The sequence below is a fragment of the Physella acuta genome, unplaced genomic scaffold (genome assembly GCF_028476545.2).
Source record: "Physella acuta isolate Inbredline_101_S28 unplaced genomic scaffold, ASM2847654v3 ptg000397l, whole genome shotgun sequence".
Taxonomy (NCBI): Eukaryota; Metazoa; Mollusca; class Gastropoda; family Physidae; genus Physella; species Physella acuta.
The window spans coordinates 1-15,068 of NW_026731916.1; the positions used below are offsets into that span (position 1 = coordinate 1).

The following is a 15,068-nucleotide window of genomic DNA, read 5'->3' on the forward strand; positions in this document are numbered from 1 at the left end:
TTTCCGCCCCTGTCACGTTAAGAGACGATTTTTACCCATTTTACCCCTTTTGTAACCTCGGCATATGAAGGGATAGTGTTGTCAGTACTAAGTACCTTGCCGCCTTTACTGACCCTTACTTAAGCCAGATACACATTAAAGTTGGGTGGACTCAGGGACATGCTACGACTTTAGTAGGGGATCTGAACTCGAGACTACGCCGTCGAATAACGTCTTCATTACTTCAACATTATAACAAAACAAACTTTATTCTTAGTTTTCTGTGATTACTGTTTAAGTAGTACGAGACACATATTTAGGCGTCAAGAGAATCGGATTATGCGGGAAATCAGTGGTCCTTGAAGTACCGAACCACATTTGTTTATTATGCACATTTAACGAAAACATTCTTAAAAGTTTTATGGTCCGCACTGACAAAATCCGACCGCGATTCACTGAGTTATGTGTGTGTTTTGACCTGTACCGGACCCTTGAGACTGACTCGCATAACCCCTGGGGTTCGACCGAACTTAGGTTAACGACCACTGCTCTAAAGCTACATCCATTTCTATTTATTTTCATCAAGCCTAAAGTTACACTAAAGTATAATCCGATGTTTCACTTTCGTAAGACAAACATTGATTGGCTGTACATGAACTCAGTGATCGATAGTTATTTGTTTACAAAACTTATAACCACCCTAACCGCCCCCCCCCCTTTGCCTACGCCACTGTCGAAAAGCCCACCAGCACAACAACAGTGCCAACGTGCTTTCCCCGGCCTGCATTATAGTCAGAGTTTCTTCCAGGCATCTCTTCGGGGGGGGGGGGGGGGGGGGGGGGGGCGAAGGTCCCCCCCGAAAAAATTCTACCGCCCCCTCGAACGAAATGAAATTAATATAATTTATATAGAAAATATATACTTTTAACAGTGTCCGCCCCCCCAACCGAAGAAAGTCTACCGCCCCCCCCCCCCCCGAAAATTTCAAGTGCCCCCCCCCTCCCGGAGAAAAAAGTCTGGAAGAAACACTGGTAACAGTGCAGCTAATCATGTGCAAAGTAGTCTGTATTTCTTCACGGCATTAAACGTATTGTGGGTTGACTATTAATCTAACACAATACCTTGAAAAAAACGTAATTAAGCCCATATGTCTACAACACATTATATAACTACCAAGTTCACATGCATATCACTTTATATTTATATAATACGAAAATATAAATAGACTTACCACAGTACTGTAGCGCCTATGTCAACCACAGCCTAAGTCACCAATTAAATCCCATAACTTTACAAGCATCTAGCAACCCAAACAAGCCACCGTTCACTATGTTGAATAATAATATACTGTATCAGTACCTGACGTAAGCGAACACGTCAGCAACACAAAGATCTCAGCAAGCACCAGTGTGATATGGATCTACAAGCATGTAAGAAAGAAACAGCTGGCGTCGTTTCATAATGAATGATTTATTTTACGGTGAAAGGAGCCAACGCGGATATAGCTGTGAACGGTCCACGCATCAGTGACAACAAGCCTTTAGTCCGAATGTGACACACTGCGTTGTGCCAGGAAGTATTTTGTCGTAAAGTATTGTGTGCCAACATATTTTCACTAGCTGCATCCCGTGCTCCGCCACGGTAATCTTTTTTAAATGTACCAACTTTGGAACAGAACAAAACAAACAAAAACACAACACAAACAAAACACAAGCACAACCACAACACAACCACAACACAACGCAACCACAACACAACCACAACACAACCACAACAAAACCACAACACAACCACAACACAACCACAACACAACCACAACACAACCACAACACAACCACAACACAACAACAACACAACCACAACACAACCACAACACAACCACAACACAACACAACACAACCACAACACAACCACAACACAACAATAACACAACCACAACATAACCACAACACAACACAACCACAACACAACCACAACACAACCACAACACAACACAACCACAACACAACCACAACACAACCACAACACAACACAACACAAACACAACTTTAGAATCACCACCGAACAACACGCTTATTTAGGCGCCCGCGCCCAAAGAGAGCCTTTCCAGCATTAAAAATTTAAGTCACATAAATAGATCCTACTCCATAACTTACAATAAAACAATGCGATGCAAATAAATGTACGGCAAATGGTGTTTACTTTTATGGTTCTAAGAAAACACATTGGCAATGTAATTAGAATCACCAACGAAAAACATGATTTTCCCAGGCGTCCGCGCCCAGAGAGAGCCTTTCCAGTATTCTCCAAACTATAATTCTAAAATCTCACCATCTTTTAACACCGAAAAACAAAGTAAAAAAAAATTGTGATTTTGAGAGATCATAGACTAATTAGAAAATTATATAAATAATCTTAACATTTTTCTATTTTACTTATGAACCTTAACATATAATAATCAATGTGGTAGTAATAAAACAAAATTAACTTAAGTTAAATTATTGAGAGTGAGTTTAATATTAAAAACACGTTTTCCCTGGCGTCTGCGCATAGAGAGAGCCTTTCCATTATTCTCAAAAATCTAATTTCACCATCTGTTTTCATAACACCGAAAAACAAAAGCAAAACAAATAGTGATTTTGAGAAATCATAGACTAATTAGAAAATAATAATAAATAATATAAATAATCTTAACATTTTTCTCTTTTAATTATGAACCTTAACATATAATAATCAATGCGGTAGTAATAAAAAAAAAGATTAACTTAAATTATTGATGAGTTAAATATATTTTCAAATTACCTCCCTTGCAAAAATTACCAAAAAAAAAGTTGAATTAATTAGTTTTTTCGACCTACTTTTATGAAAATGTATCCATTTTTTCTAGGAATATAAACTAAAATGATATTTGACATTGATCTTTTTAATATGTTTTAGCAATGTGCGTGTATTTAATATTTTCTTTACGTTATGCAAAAAACTAAAAACGGTGGCAATTATAAAATAGCTCTGTGTCGTTATATAAACAAACCCTACTCTATAACTTATAATACTGAAATTCACAGTATGGTGCGATGTTTACTTTTATGGTTTCAAATTAATCTATAGTGATGAGAGACTGACACACGCTCAGCCCCCTTATATTATAGATAAATTATACACTACTATTTAAATTACTATAACGAAAAGCGTGGGTCATTTTAGTACTTTAGTACCTATTGGATACCTTTACTAATATTTGAGAAGAGACCCACGCTTTTCTTTATAGTAATTTAAATAGTAGTGTATAATTTATTTTCTACTTTTTAGTGCATCATTACATAAAAGCTTGTTATTAAAACGTTTTTTATGAATTTTTTTTTCAGTACTTTACATGTTTTATTTGCAATAGTGTTACAAGACTAAAAACCATTGCGCGTCTAATGAACGTGATAGCGCAGCTATTAAACCTGATTGAACGTGATGACGTATGTGGTGTGGTTGGATCGACATGCCTACTAATTCGGTCCAAATTTTAATTAATTCATAAAAAATTAAGTCAAATTTAGATTCAGATTGCATTGTCTTTATGTCTTGACCCACGTGCCAACTGTGAATCGTATCGGTCAAGTAGAACTGTCCGAATTTTCACTCCTGCGTTTCCATCTAGACTGTCGACAGAGGAAGTGAGTTAAATAAAAGCTTGTAATAAGAACATTAAATGAAAAAATATATGACCTAAATAGCAGTGGCGTAGCGAGGTCGGGTGTCACCCGGTGCGGCACTTAATGGTGTCACCCCACAGAGGCATAGCGACCCTTCCCGGGGACAAACTTTCAAATTTTCGATCGATTTGCACCCCCCCTCAAACTTTCGATTTGCAAACCCTTCCCCTCAAACTTTCGATTTGCACCCCCCCCCCCCCCCCCCATCAAACTTTCAATTTGCACCTCTCCTCCAGTTTTCCTCCATATATTTTACTATTTTTTGCCTTGGTGTCACCCCCCTAAATGGTGTCACCCGGTGCGGTCCGCACCCCCCCCCTTGCTACGCCTCTGCTAAATAGTATGAACTCGTCCATCTGTGTAACACCAGAAAACATGTGACATATTTTATTAAACCACTCCGTATGTGATAAGCATTTTCAGATACCTATTTTTCTCATATAATATAGCATATACCGAACCGCTACCATCAAACTACTAAACTACTTGGTTTCAGATGTTTTGTTATGTGAGGGGGGGGGGGGGTCTTGTCCTGATAATCCCCGCTACCAGTGTTTCTTCCAGACTGTTTTCTCCGGGAGGGGGGGGGGGAGGAGGCACTTGAAATTTTCGGGGGGGGGGGGGGGGAAGGGGGCGGTAGACTTTTTTCGGGAGGGGGGGGTGAACCCTGTTAAAAGTATATATTTGCTATATAAAGAGATGCCTGGAAGAAACTCTGCCCGATACTAATGCGAAAATTGCACGTGGGAAAAGTTAAGCCCCGTCACTTATGACCCATCTGATTTCTAGACATTTGAATTTTTAAACGTACACCTTAAAATTATCTGCATATTCGCCTCTAGGTTTAGAATTGGGGTTTTGATTAGAGTTGGGGTTAGGTTAAGGTAATTGACAGAGTTGGGGTTAAAGGTGCCAAAATGCATACCGTTTTATGCAAATTACTTCAATAAATTACCCTCTTCAATAAAAAAACAAATTCGTTTATAATCTTTTTTTTTGTTTTGGGTGGCGGGGATTAACTTTTTGGCGCGGCGTATCTGGACAAGTCCCAAATTTGTTTACTATCGTCTCTTTCATTCAAACTGTGTACACATTGTGTGTGTGTGTGTGTTTGTTTGTGTGTGTGTGTGTGTGTGTGTGTGTGTGTGTCCGCTCTTTTTCTTTGTCGCTGATCTAAGCAAATAAATTCTACTACAGTGGTGACGGACTTCACTTAGATTATATATTCCACATAGTCCACATAGGGGTTGGTGTGATCGAGTCTGTAAAGATGAGGCTCGTTAGCTGGAGACAGCCACTCTTCTAGGAGAGACAACTCCAAAATCAAACAACTACTGCCTCGTAGTTTGTTCTTTGTTGGACAAAAGCTATGGAAGCAAATCCAAAAAGAAAAGCAGGCTGGAATCGGATTCAATGGCCTCAATGTCGCATAAACAGTTGACACGTATACTTAATTGTGTTGGAGTAATGGTCGAGTCGGCAAAGCTCATGGTTGTTAAATTCGAATAAGTCTCGAGTTCAAACCCTCTGGCTGATAAGGCTCGATCCCTTCCAACACTAAAAAATTAAGAACGAAGTAGAAGAAGAAGAGATAACCGTGTGGACACACTTCTTTTATATTCCACATAGTCCAGCCCGCACTAAGCTCCGCCTTCTTTACTTACCCTTTCTTCGTGAGTTAGGTACCCATCAGAGTTAGATCATCTCCTGTAGTCCCGAGTCCGTACGGATCCGAACTCGAAACCTTCGTGCTACAAATTAACTTTTAAGTAGAGTCTAGTACTTGAATTTTGAAAGAGATTGGCTTAAAATACAGAATATAAAGTTTCTAAACCGAAATTTCAACCCCTTTATATTAGACTTTATGCAAGACAGGTACCAATTAGTCCAACTTCAGGGGGTCGGCGTGGTCGAGTCGGTAAAGCTCATGGTTGCTAAACCGAAAAGTCTCGAGTTCGAACCCTCGGGCAGATGAGGCTCGTTAGCTGGGGACAGCCACTCTTCTAGGAGAGACAACTCCAAAATCAAACAACTGCTGCCTTGTAGTTTGTTCTTGGTTGGACAAAGGCTATGGATGCAAATCCAAAAAGAAAAGCAGGCTGAAATCGGAGTCAATGGCCTCAATGGCGCATAACCAGTTGACACGTAACGCTGAATTGTGTTGGGGGCGTGGTCGAGTCGGCAAAAAGTTCATGGTTGATAAATTCGAACAAAGTCTCGTGTTCAAACCCACTGGCAGATAAATCTCGATCCCCTTCAACACTAAAAATTAAGAACGAAGAACAAGAAGAAGAAGTCCTACTGCAAAGGCATAGCGACCCTACCCGGCGGCCGGGGACAAACTTTTGATTTGCCGCCCCCCCCCCCCTCAAACTTTCGATTTGTTTTTCCAACCCATTTTGACGCCACCTTTGGTCGGCGCCCGGGGACATATGTCTCGTCTCCCCCCGCCCCCCTCCCCCCCCTCGCTACGCCTCTGGCCTACTTACACTTAATCGCTGCATCTACACCTTAATTTTACCTTAGTTTATTTTCATAAACGTTTACTTTTTGGATATTTTAAATCTGTTTAATGACAGTTTGTCTTGATTATATTTACTTATTTTCATATTTAAAATTTTAACAATGTTATTTATTCTGTTTTTACGTTATCATGTTATTCTTAAAGCTGTTTGATTTATGTACGTACACCAGAGGCGTAGCGGGGGGGGGGGGGGTGAGGACCGCACCGGGTGACACCATTTAGGGGGGTGACACCAATGCAAAAAATAGCAAAATATAAAGAGAAAAACTTGAGGGGGGGTGCAAAAAAAAAGTTTGAGGGGGGTGGTTGAGGGGGGTGGAAATCGAAAGTATGAGGGGCGGGGGTGGGGGGGGGTGCAAATCAAAAGTTTGAAGGGCGGGGGTGCAAATCGAAAGTTTGAGGAGGGGTGCAAATAGCCTCTGTGGGGTGACACCATTATGTGCCGCACCGGGTGACACCCGACCTCGCTACGCCATTGACGTACACTATTAATATTAGATATTTATCCACTATGCTCCATTAACAATGACGTCATTATTATTGTGTATCATTTTGGAAATTGGACTTTCAATTCTATTTTTATCTACGACAAATGACATCATTTTTGTGTTGGTACTTTCCGTGAGTTTCAACTTTAAAAGTTTCGTTTCTTCTGACTTGATAAGATTATTTCTTCCAAGTTTCATGTGACGCCGTGCTGTTTCCCTTTGAAAGTTTTTAACTTCGAGTTTTTTTTTTTTACAGTATGCATATCTTCCACAAACATACATTTTTACATACTTAGGCCTACAGAGACACATAGTTCATAAAAGACACATAGACTATGTAACAACACGTATTATTCCTTGTTGTTGTGGGTTCGTTTTCATACAGGAACACGAGCAATAGTTGTAACTTCAAACTACAACTATATTTACACTTTATACAGTGAAATGATAAATCCATAGTAAATCCATATTAGAAGATAAGATACACAACAGGTACAAGAACAGTCACGAATCAAAGTGACCTGTTGACATCCTACATTCACAGCCACAGTCCAAGTCCTTTCGTTCAACTTGCGCTCCCTTTTAACACGTTTTTAACACGTTTTTCTTAACTCAGCTTCGCGTTTGTTTGTTTGTTTGGATGTTTGTTGTTAAAATTGACATCGAAAATTAGCCCACTTCTGATTGCTCTATAGATCTGAAATTTGGCATGCAGGCTACTTTCGCCTAACAATTTCAGATGCAATCATAAAAACTAGCAATTAGAGACCGTAATTAGCTTAATTTAATTACGCCCCAAGGACCATAAAATTGAGGACATGATTTCTAAAGATACCGACAAGACTGGAGGCCTATTTACACAGTTACTTCGGCCCCAATCGATGTGAGCGCGCTGGCCGTGATCGTATAGTGGTTAGTACTTCGCGTTGTGGCCGCGACAATCCAGGTTCGAATCCTGATCACGGCATGTAGGCTTAATTAAATTACGCCCCTTCTCTTTTTAAAGCGTATCGGTCGCTCAAGATTTTTAGTCCGTGTATTTATAAACACTAAGTCAAGTCATACTTAATCAAGTCATTAGATAAAGTAGAAAATAAACTATATAAAAAACTTTTTAAAAACCACGTTTTTCATGTGTAGCAACGGACTAAAAAGGAGAAAATAAAATACTTAAAAAAAACTTTTTAAAAAACCACGTTTTTCTTGTGGACTAAAAAGTAAAAAATAAATTTTTCTTTTGTGCTTCCTCGAGCTGTGCAGGTTCTTGTGATGACTGACAAAAAACGTGGGTCGGGCAGATGGGTCGGGAAATTTGATGGTGAACGTACCCACGTTTTTTGTCAGTCAACACAAGAACCTGCACAGCTCGAGGAAGCACAAAAGAAAAATTTATTTTTTACTTTTTAGTCCACAAGAAAAACGTGGTTTTTTAAAAAGTTTTTTTTAAGTATTTTATTCTTAACTCAGCTTCGCGTTTGTTTGTTTGGATGTTTGTTGTTAAAATTGACATCGAAAATTAGCCCACTTCTGATTGCTCTAGAGATCTGAAATTTGGCATGTAGGCTACTTTCGCCTAACAATTTCAGATGCAATCATAAAAACTAGCAATTAGAGACCGTAATTAGCTTAATTTAATTACGCCCCAAGGACCATAAAATTGATGACATGATTTCTAAAGATACCGACAAGACTGGAGGCCTATTGACACAGTTACTTCGGCCCCAATCGATGTGAGCGCGCTGGCCGTGATCGTATAGTGGTTAGTACTTCGCGTTGTGGCCGCGACAACCCAGTTCGAATCCTGGTCGCTCAAGATTTTTAGTCCGTGTATTTATAAACACTTAGTCAAGTCATACTTAATCAAGTCATTAGATAAAGTAAAAAATAAACTATATAAAAAAACTTTTTTAAAAACCACGTTTTTCATGTGTAGCAACGGACTAAAAAGGAGAAAATAAAATACTAAAAAAACTTTTTAAAAAACCACGTTTTTCTTGTGGACTAAAAAGTAGTAAATAAATTTTCATACATTTGATGACAAAAAACGTGGGTCGGGCAGATGGGTCGGGAAATTTGATGGTGAACGTACCCACGTTTTTTGTCATCAAATGTATGAAAATTTATTTTCTACTTTTTAGTCCACAAGAAAAACGTGGTTTTTTAAAAAGTTTTTTAAAGTATTTTATTATATAGTCCATTCTCTACCCTTACGTCAATGAGCGATCTCACCCAAAAGCATGGAAAAAAAACGAGTCGCTCAGACAGTCTTTCCGCTAGCCAGGTACTCTACATTCATGCAACTAAAACACAATAATATAAACATACCTAATTATACAGTCTGTGACAGACTATAAAAAATAGAGACATAGTTTTCTATTGGTTCGTCATCAGTAAGGGTTGCCAAATAGTATTCTCACTCTCAAGATATATATATATATATATATATATATATATATATATATATATATATATATATATATGTATATATATCTTGAGAGTTGGTATATATATATATATATATATATATATATATATATATATATATATATATATATATATATATATATATATTGACATAGTTAACTTGTGCGTGTGGCCCGGTCGGGGCCTGTCAACACACATATAGAAAACAAAGGAAGAAATAATGAAATGTACACAAAGGAATACAACTAAATAAATAGACACACACTCACACACAAACACAAAACTCCAAACAGTAATCCAAAGCAGAGATATTTATTTTAATTTTGCTTACCGTGTCATAAACAAGAAATCTAATTTTAAAACTAATTTTGTTCAAATGTAGTCTTATCAGTTTAATATCTGTGTTTTAGCAGTGGTAACATTTTGCTAATCAAATAGATTACTAATTAAGGTCCAAATTTTTATTTCCAATCCCTACAATTCCCCACGTCGCATTCTACCATTCGTACCAATAATTCTCTAGTTGTCGTTGCAGGTTTGATCCCGCTTTGAATGAGTTCCATCAAAATAGAGCGGAATTGTTCAATGGCATAAGCTGTTGGCGCACTCGAACACAAACTCTGAAGTAATTCAATAACAAAACAAACGTTAAAAAAACCTATTATGATAATAAACTTCTTAATGCTCTAAAATAAGTTTAAAAAATGCATTTTCGTCTGATATTATACTAAAAAAATCCTGTATTCTTGTAATAAAACGGTATCCTATTGTTGAAAACAAATGTAAACTATAATAATTACCTACCAGCCCTAGGGTCACACATAAGAGGCAAACGAGCAAAACTTTCGAGCCCATGTTTTTGAGGAACCTTGTTCAGTAGATCTGTATACTAAAAGCGTAAAAAGGTACTACTAAATAGTTATATCTGGTCATAAAATAACTTGAAAAAGGTTAGCTTACAAAATTAAAACTATACAAGTTAAAATGACTTATAATTGATTATATACTATGAAGCTAAACAGACAATACATAGGTTATACAATGCATTCAAATTATACGTTTACGATACAGATCATACAAATAGGTATACAGACTATTAATACCACTATAAAACTAACAAGAAGCGTAAAACTTAAGAAATGCTTTACAATATTTACCTAACGTTTACTAGACGAAGAGCTATGTTAGTTTTGAACGTTTGACGTGGCACATTCGTATTATACTAACATACACTTTAGCTGACAACCAATCAGATTGGACAAAACAGTGGCTCCAGTGGCGTATCAGATCATCCAGAGGTTGGTAGTTATTTAAAGGTTTGGTGCCCTGACCGCTTAGGGCGTACGCAGGTTTTTTTTGGGTAGGGGAGGCGGTAAGTTCAGATAAGGTGCATTTTACACACACACACACACAAACATATATATATATATATATATATATATATATATATATATATATATATATATATATATATATATACTAGCGTACCCGTCCCCCGCGCGTTGCCGCGGGGTTAGAAGAAAGTCTGACGAAATATATTAGAAGGATTTCACCAATGTGTTCCCAATCATATGTTCTTAGACGCGTGACCTTGTTTTCTAAAACTGTGTCATTTAAATGTAAACAATGCCAGCGCTTGGATTATAATAATCGGGACACGGGTTTACCTACACTACCAAATGAAATCCTTGAATGTTCGTTAATCACTCACCGAAATAATGAGGAAGAACACACTTCGTGACCACCCATGTATCAGAAACGTAGAGAGGCACTCTCGGGAGCCCCCCAATAACACTACAGCTGAGGCGCAGCGTAGGGCTGTTGGCTCTTTAAAAATAACAAAGTGCCAGTGTGCTAACGTGCTAACAGGATACCCCAGAGCGCAATATAGCATCCAGAGACAACGATGTAGATTGCATCATTCGCTAAAGTTACACAAAACAAAAGTGATTTTAACCTGTAATTTTTTTTTTTTGAAGTGTTATAAACATCAGTGTGACTGATGCAATATGTTAGCGTTACTAATGGTCTATTATTTGAAGCTCGATCTCAATTTCCGATTAAATCGTCTAACATAGATGCTAATTGCATCATACGCAAAGTGACGAAACTGTACAGCGGATTTCCTCGCGTTACAGAGTTATTTTTAGAAGCGTGACTTTTATCTTTTGTTTTAGTTTCCCTTCTAAACTTAATTTTTAATTTTATACGTAAATATTTACATATTTTGAGAACTGTAGGCTTTAAAATTCTTTGAATATTTTACGGACAATAGGAAACAACCCAGTGTTAATAATCTAACCTTGGTTAATTTTCGTGATTATTAAAAAGAAAACGTATTACAGGGCCCTCAGCATCCCGCGTGAGCATATGGGGTCCGAAACTGAAATTTTTGTTTGCAGCCAGATCGCACCCTACCAGGGTGTGATTTTCGTCAATACACAATTTGGCGCCCAGAGTTTCAGAGCAGCTACGTTAGCACGTGCCACTCATATCATATTTTCATTATTTTGTTCACAGAAACCATATTGGGAGTATTCTCATCAACTCCCCAAAGTTTCATGGCACACGGATGTAAGGTGTCGAACCGCATCTGACTTTAATTTTTTAAATACCGCATATAGAGAAAAATCGAACGCTCCCGTGGCGCCACCCCTGGAAATTTGAAAATGTTTTTTTTGCGCAGAAACCACCCCAGGAGTATCCTCAACATCTTCCCTAAGTTTGATGTTGATCGTGTGAACGATGTCACTGCAATTCACTTTTAATATTTTTATATACCGTATATTAAGAAAAATCGCACCCTCCCGTGGCGCCACCCTTGCGAAATTAATTTTTTTTTTACAAAACCTTTCCTGACGTGTTATAATGAATTCCCCAAAGTTTCTTGCCTATCGGATGAACGGTGTCAAATCAAAATCGACTTTTATTTTTATATACCGTATATAGAGAAAAAACAAATCGCGCCCTGCCGGGGCACTACCCTGCGAATTTGCCTTTTTTTTTTTGCATAAACCTCCCCAGAAATATTCTCAACAACTTCCCAAAATTTCACGACGATGTGATGAGCGGTGTAGTAATGCATAAAAGACAGACAAACAGACAGACAGTCATACATTGCCTTATATATCATACTAGCGTACCCGTCCCCGCGCGTTGCCGCGGCAATAGAAGATAGTCCGACGAAATATATAAGAAGGGATTCATCCATGCGTTACCAATCCTATATTCTTAGACTCGTGACCTTGTTTTCTAAAAGTTAGTTATTTAAATATAAACAATGCCTGCGCTTGGATCATAAATATCGGGACACGGGTTTACCTACACTACCGCGTGAAAACCTTATGTGTACATTAATCACTCACCGAAATAATGAGGTAGAACACACTTCGGTGACCACCCATGTGTCAGGGACGTAAAGGGGCGCTCTAAGGAGCCCCCCGCCCAATTACACTATCGCATAGGCGCAGCGTACGGCCTCTGGCTCCTTAAAACTAACAGGCGCCATCGTGCTCATAGGATAACCCAGAGTACCAAATAGCATCATGTAAACAATGATGCACATTTCGTCATTCGCTGAAGTGACACAAATGAACAGGATTTTTTTCTTTAAAACGTAAAAATTATTTGACGTGTTTTAAACATGTGTGACTGGTGCAATATGGTAGCGTTACTAATGGTCTATTATTAGATGCTCGATCTCAATTTCTGACTGGATCGTCTTATTATAGATGCTTATTGCATCATTCGCAAAGTAACGAAACTCTACAGTAGGCTCCTCAAATTCAAAAAGTTATTTTTTTCATCTTTCGCAAGGTGACGAAACTGTACAGAAGGATTTCCTTGCGTTACAAAGTTATTTTTAGAAGCCTGTTGTAGCTTTACCGCTGAATATAGCAGTACCCCTTACTCGCTATGCAGGACGCTCAATTAACGGATGCCAAGTGCCAACATGGTCGCTCTAAAACTCTGGGCGCCAAACCGTGTATTGACGAAAATTGTACCCTACATGGCGCCGCCCATAAGAAACTATGAATATTCTCATCTACTCCCTAACATTTCATGGCACTCGGATGAACCGCATCCGAGTTTTATTTTTTATATACCGTGTATAGAGAAAAAAATCGCTCTCCCCTGGAGCGCCGCCCTTGCAATATTAAAACAATATTATTTTTTTGCAGAACCCTATCATTGAGTGATCTAATCATCTCCCCAAAGTTTCATGGTACACGGATGAACGGTGTGAAACCGAAATAGACTTATTTTTTTATAAACCGTATATAGAGAAAAATCGCACCCTCCCGTGGCGCCGCCCTTGCAAAATTAAAAAAGGAGGTTTTTTACAGAAACCTTCCATGGCGTGTTCCAATCAACTCCCCAAAGTTTGATGGCGATCGGATAAATGCCGTGAAAGCGCAATCGACGTTTATTTTTATATACCAAATTTAGAGAAAATCGCACCTTTCTGTGGCGCCGCCCTTGCAAAAATAAAAATGATTTTTGACGGAACCATTCCCTAGATTTTTATAATCAAGTCCCCAAAGTCTCATGGCTATCGGATGAACGATGCCAAACCAAATTCGACTTTTATTTTTATATACCGTATATTAAGAAAAATCGCACCCTCCCGTTGCGCCACCCTTGCGTAATTAAAAATGATTTTTTGCAGAACCCTTTCAAAGAGTTTCATAATGAACTTCCCAAAGTTTCATGCCTTTCGGATAAACGGTGTCACTGCAATTCACTTGTATTATTTTTATATACCGTATATAGATAACACTCGGACCCTCCGCCGCCCTTGCGAAATTAAAAATTATTTGTTTACAGAACCCTTCCCTAGATTGTTATAATTAATTCCCCAAAGTCTCATGGCTATCGGATGAACGATGTCAAAACAAAATTGAATTTTATTTTTTATATACCGTATATAGAGAAAAATCGGCCCCTCCTGTAGCGCCGCCCTTGCGAACTTAAAAATTATTGTTTTACAGAATCCTTACCTAGAGTGGTATAATGAACTCCACAAAGTCTCATGGCTATCGGATGAAAGATGTCTAACCAAAATTGATTTTTATTTTTATATACCGTATATTGAGAAAAACAAATCGCGCCCTGCCGCGGCGCCACCCCTGCGAATTTGAAATTTTTTTTTCGCAGAAACCTCCCCAGGAATATTCTCAACACCTTCCCAAAGTTTCACGGCGACGTGATAAGAGGTGTGGTAATACATAAAAGACACACAGACAGACACAGACACACAGACACACACATTGCTTTATTATATATATATATATATATATATATATATATATATATATATATATATACATATATATATATATATATATATATATATACAGTTGTACCTCGACATTTGAGTGCCCCGCCGACCAAAATGTTTGAGAAACAAGCTGTCGAGCAAGCTAAAATTTGATTTGACATACATAATTAGAAAAACATAACTTCACACATAAATTCAGATACACACAACATCCAATTTTTCATCAGCTTATCTGGGGATAAGTAATGCGGGTTTATAAAGAAAGAATGTGCTTATTATCTACAGCTCACATTGTCCATACAGTTCCTATAGAGCTGAGATTTACTCTAAAATATATAGCGACATTGCAGATGTAAAGCTGCGGTATAGCTCTTTTCTTACTGACAATGCTCCTGATTTCAAATTTAGCAGAGTTTTCCATTGAAAGTTAAACCTTTGTTTTTCTCAAATTTATCTCACATTATTAGTTTTGTTGTCTTAGATTTAATCATTTTCATAAAATAATGTATCTACACATGTAGATCGTCTCTGGGTCTACCCAGCTGTGATGGGTACCTAACTCACCTTGGGGAAAGTAAAAGCTGCTGGGCATAGTACTGGCCACACTATCGCTTCATATGCCGAGGTCACAAAAACAGTTGAACTCTACTTCACTTGCCCTTTAGACC

The 15,068-nt window shown here is 38.1% G+C and overlaps 1 long non-coding RNA gene across 1 annotated transcript; it reads right to left on the bottom strand.

The window, feature by feature from the left end:
• Positions 1-9,415: 9,415 nt before the first annotated feature.
• On the bottom strand, positions 9,416-10,372 carry LOC131942252 (uncharacterized). Its single transcript, XR_009386727.1, has 3 exons — positions 10,277-10,372; positions 9,924-10,008; positions 9,416-9,739 (listed from the first exon to the last, which is right to left on the bottom strand). It is a non-coding gene; the product is annotated as an uncharacterized LOC131942252 (long non-coding RNA).
• Between the last annotated feature and the right edge of the window lie 4,696 nt (positions 10,373-15,068).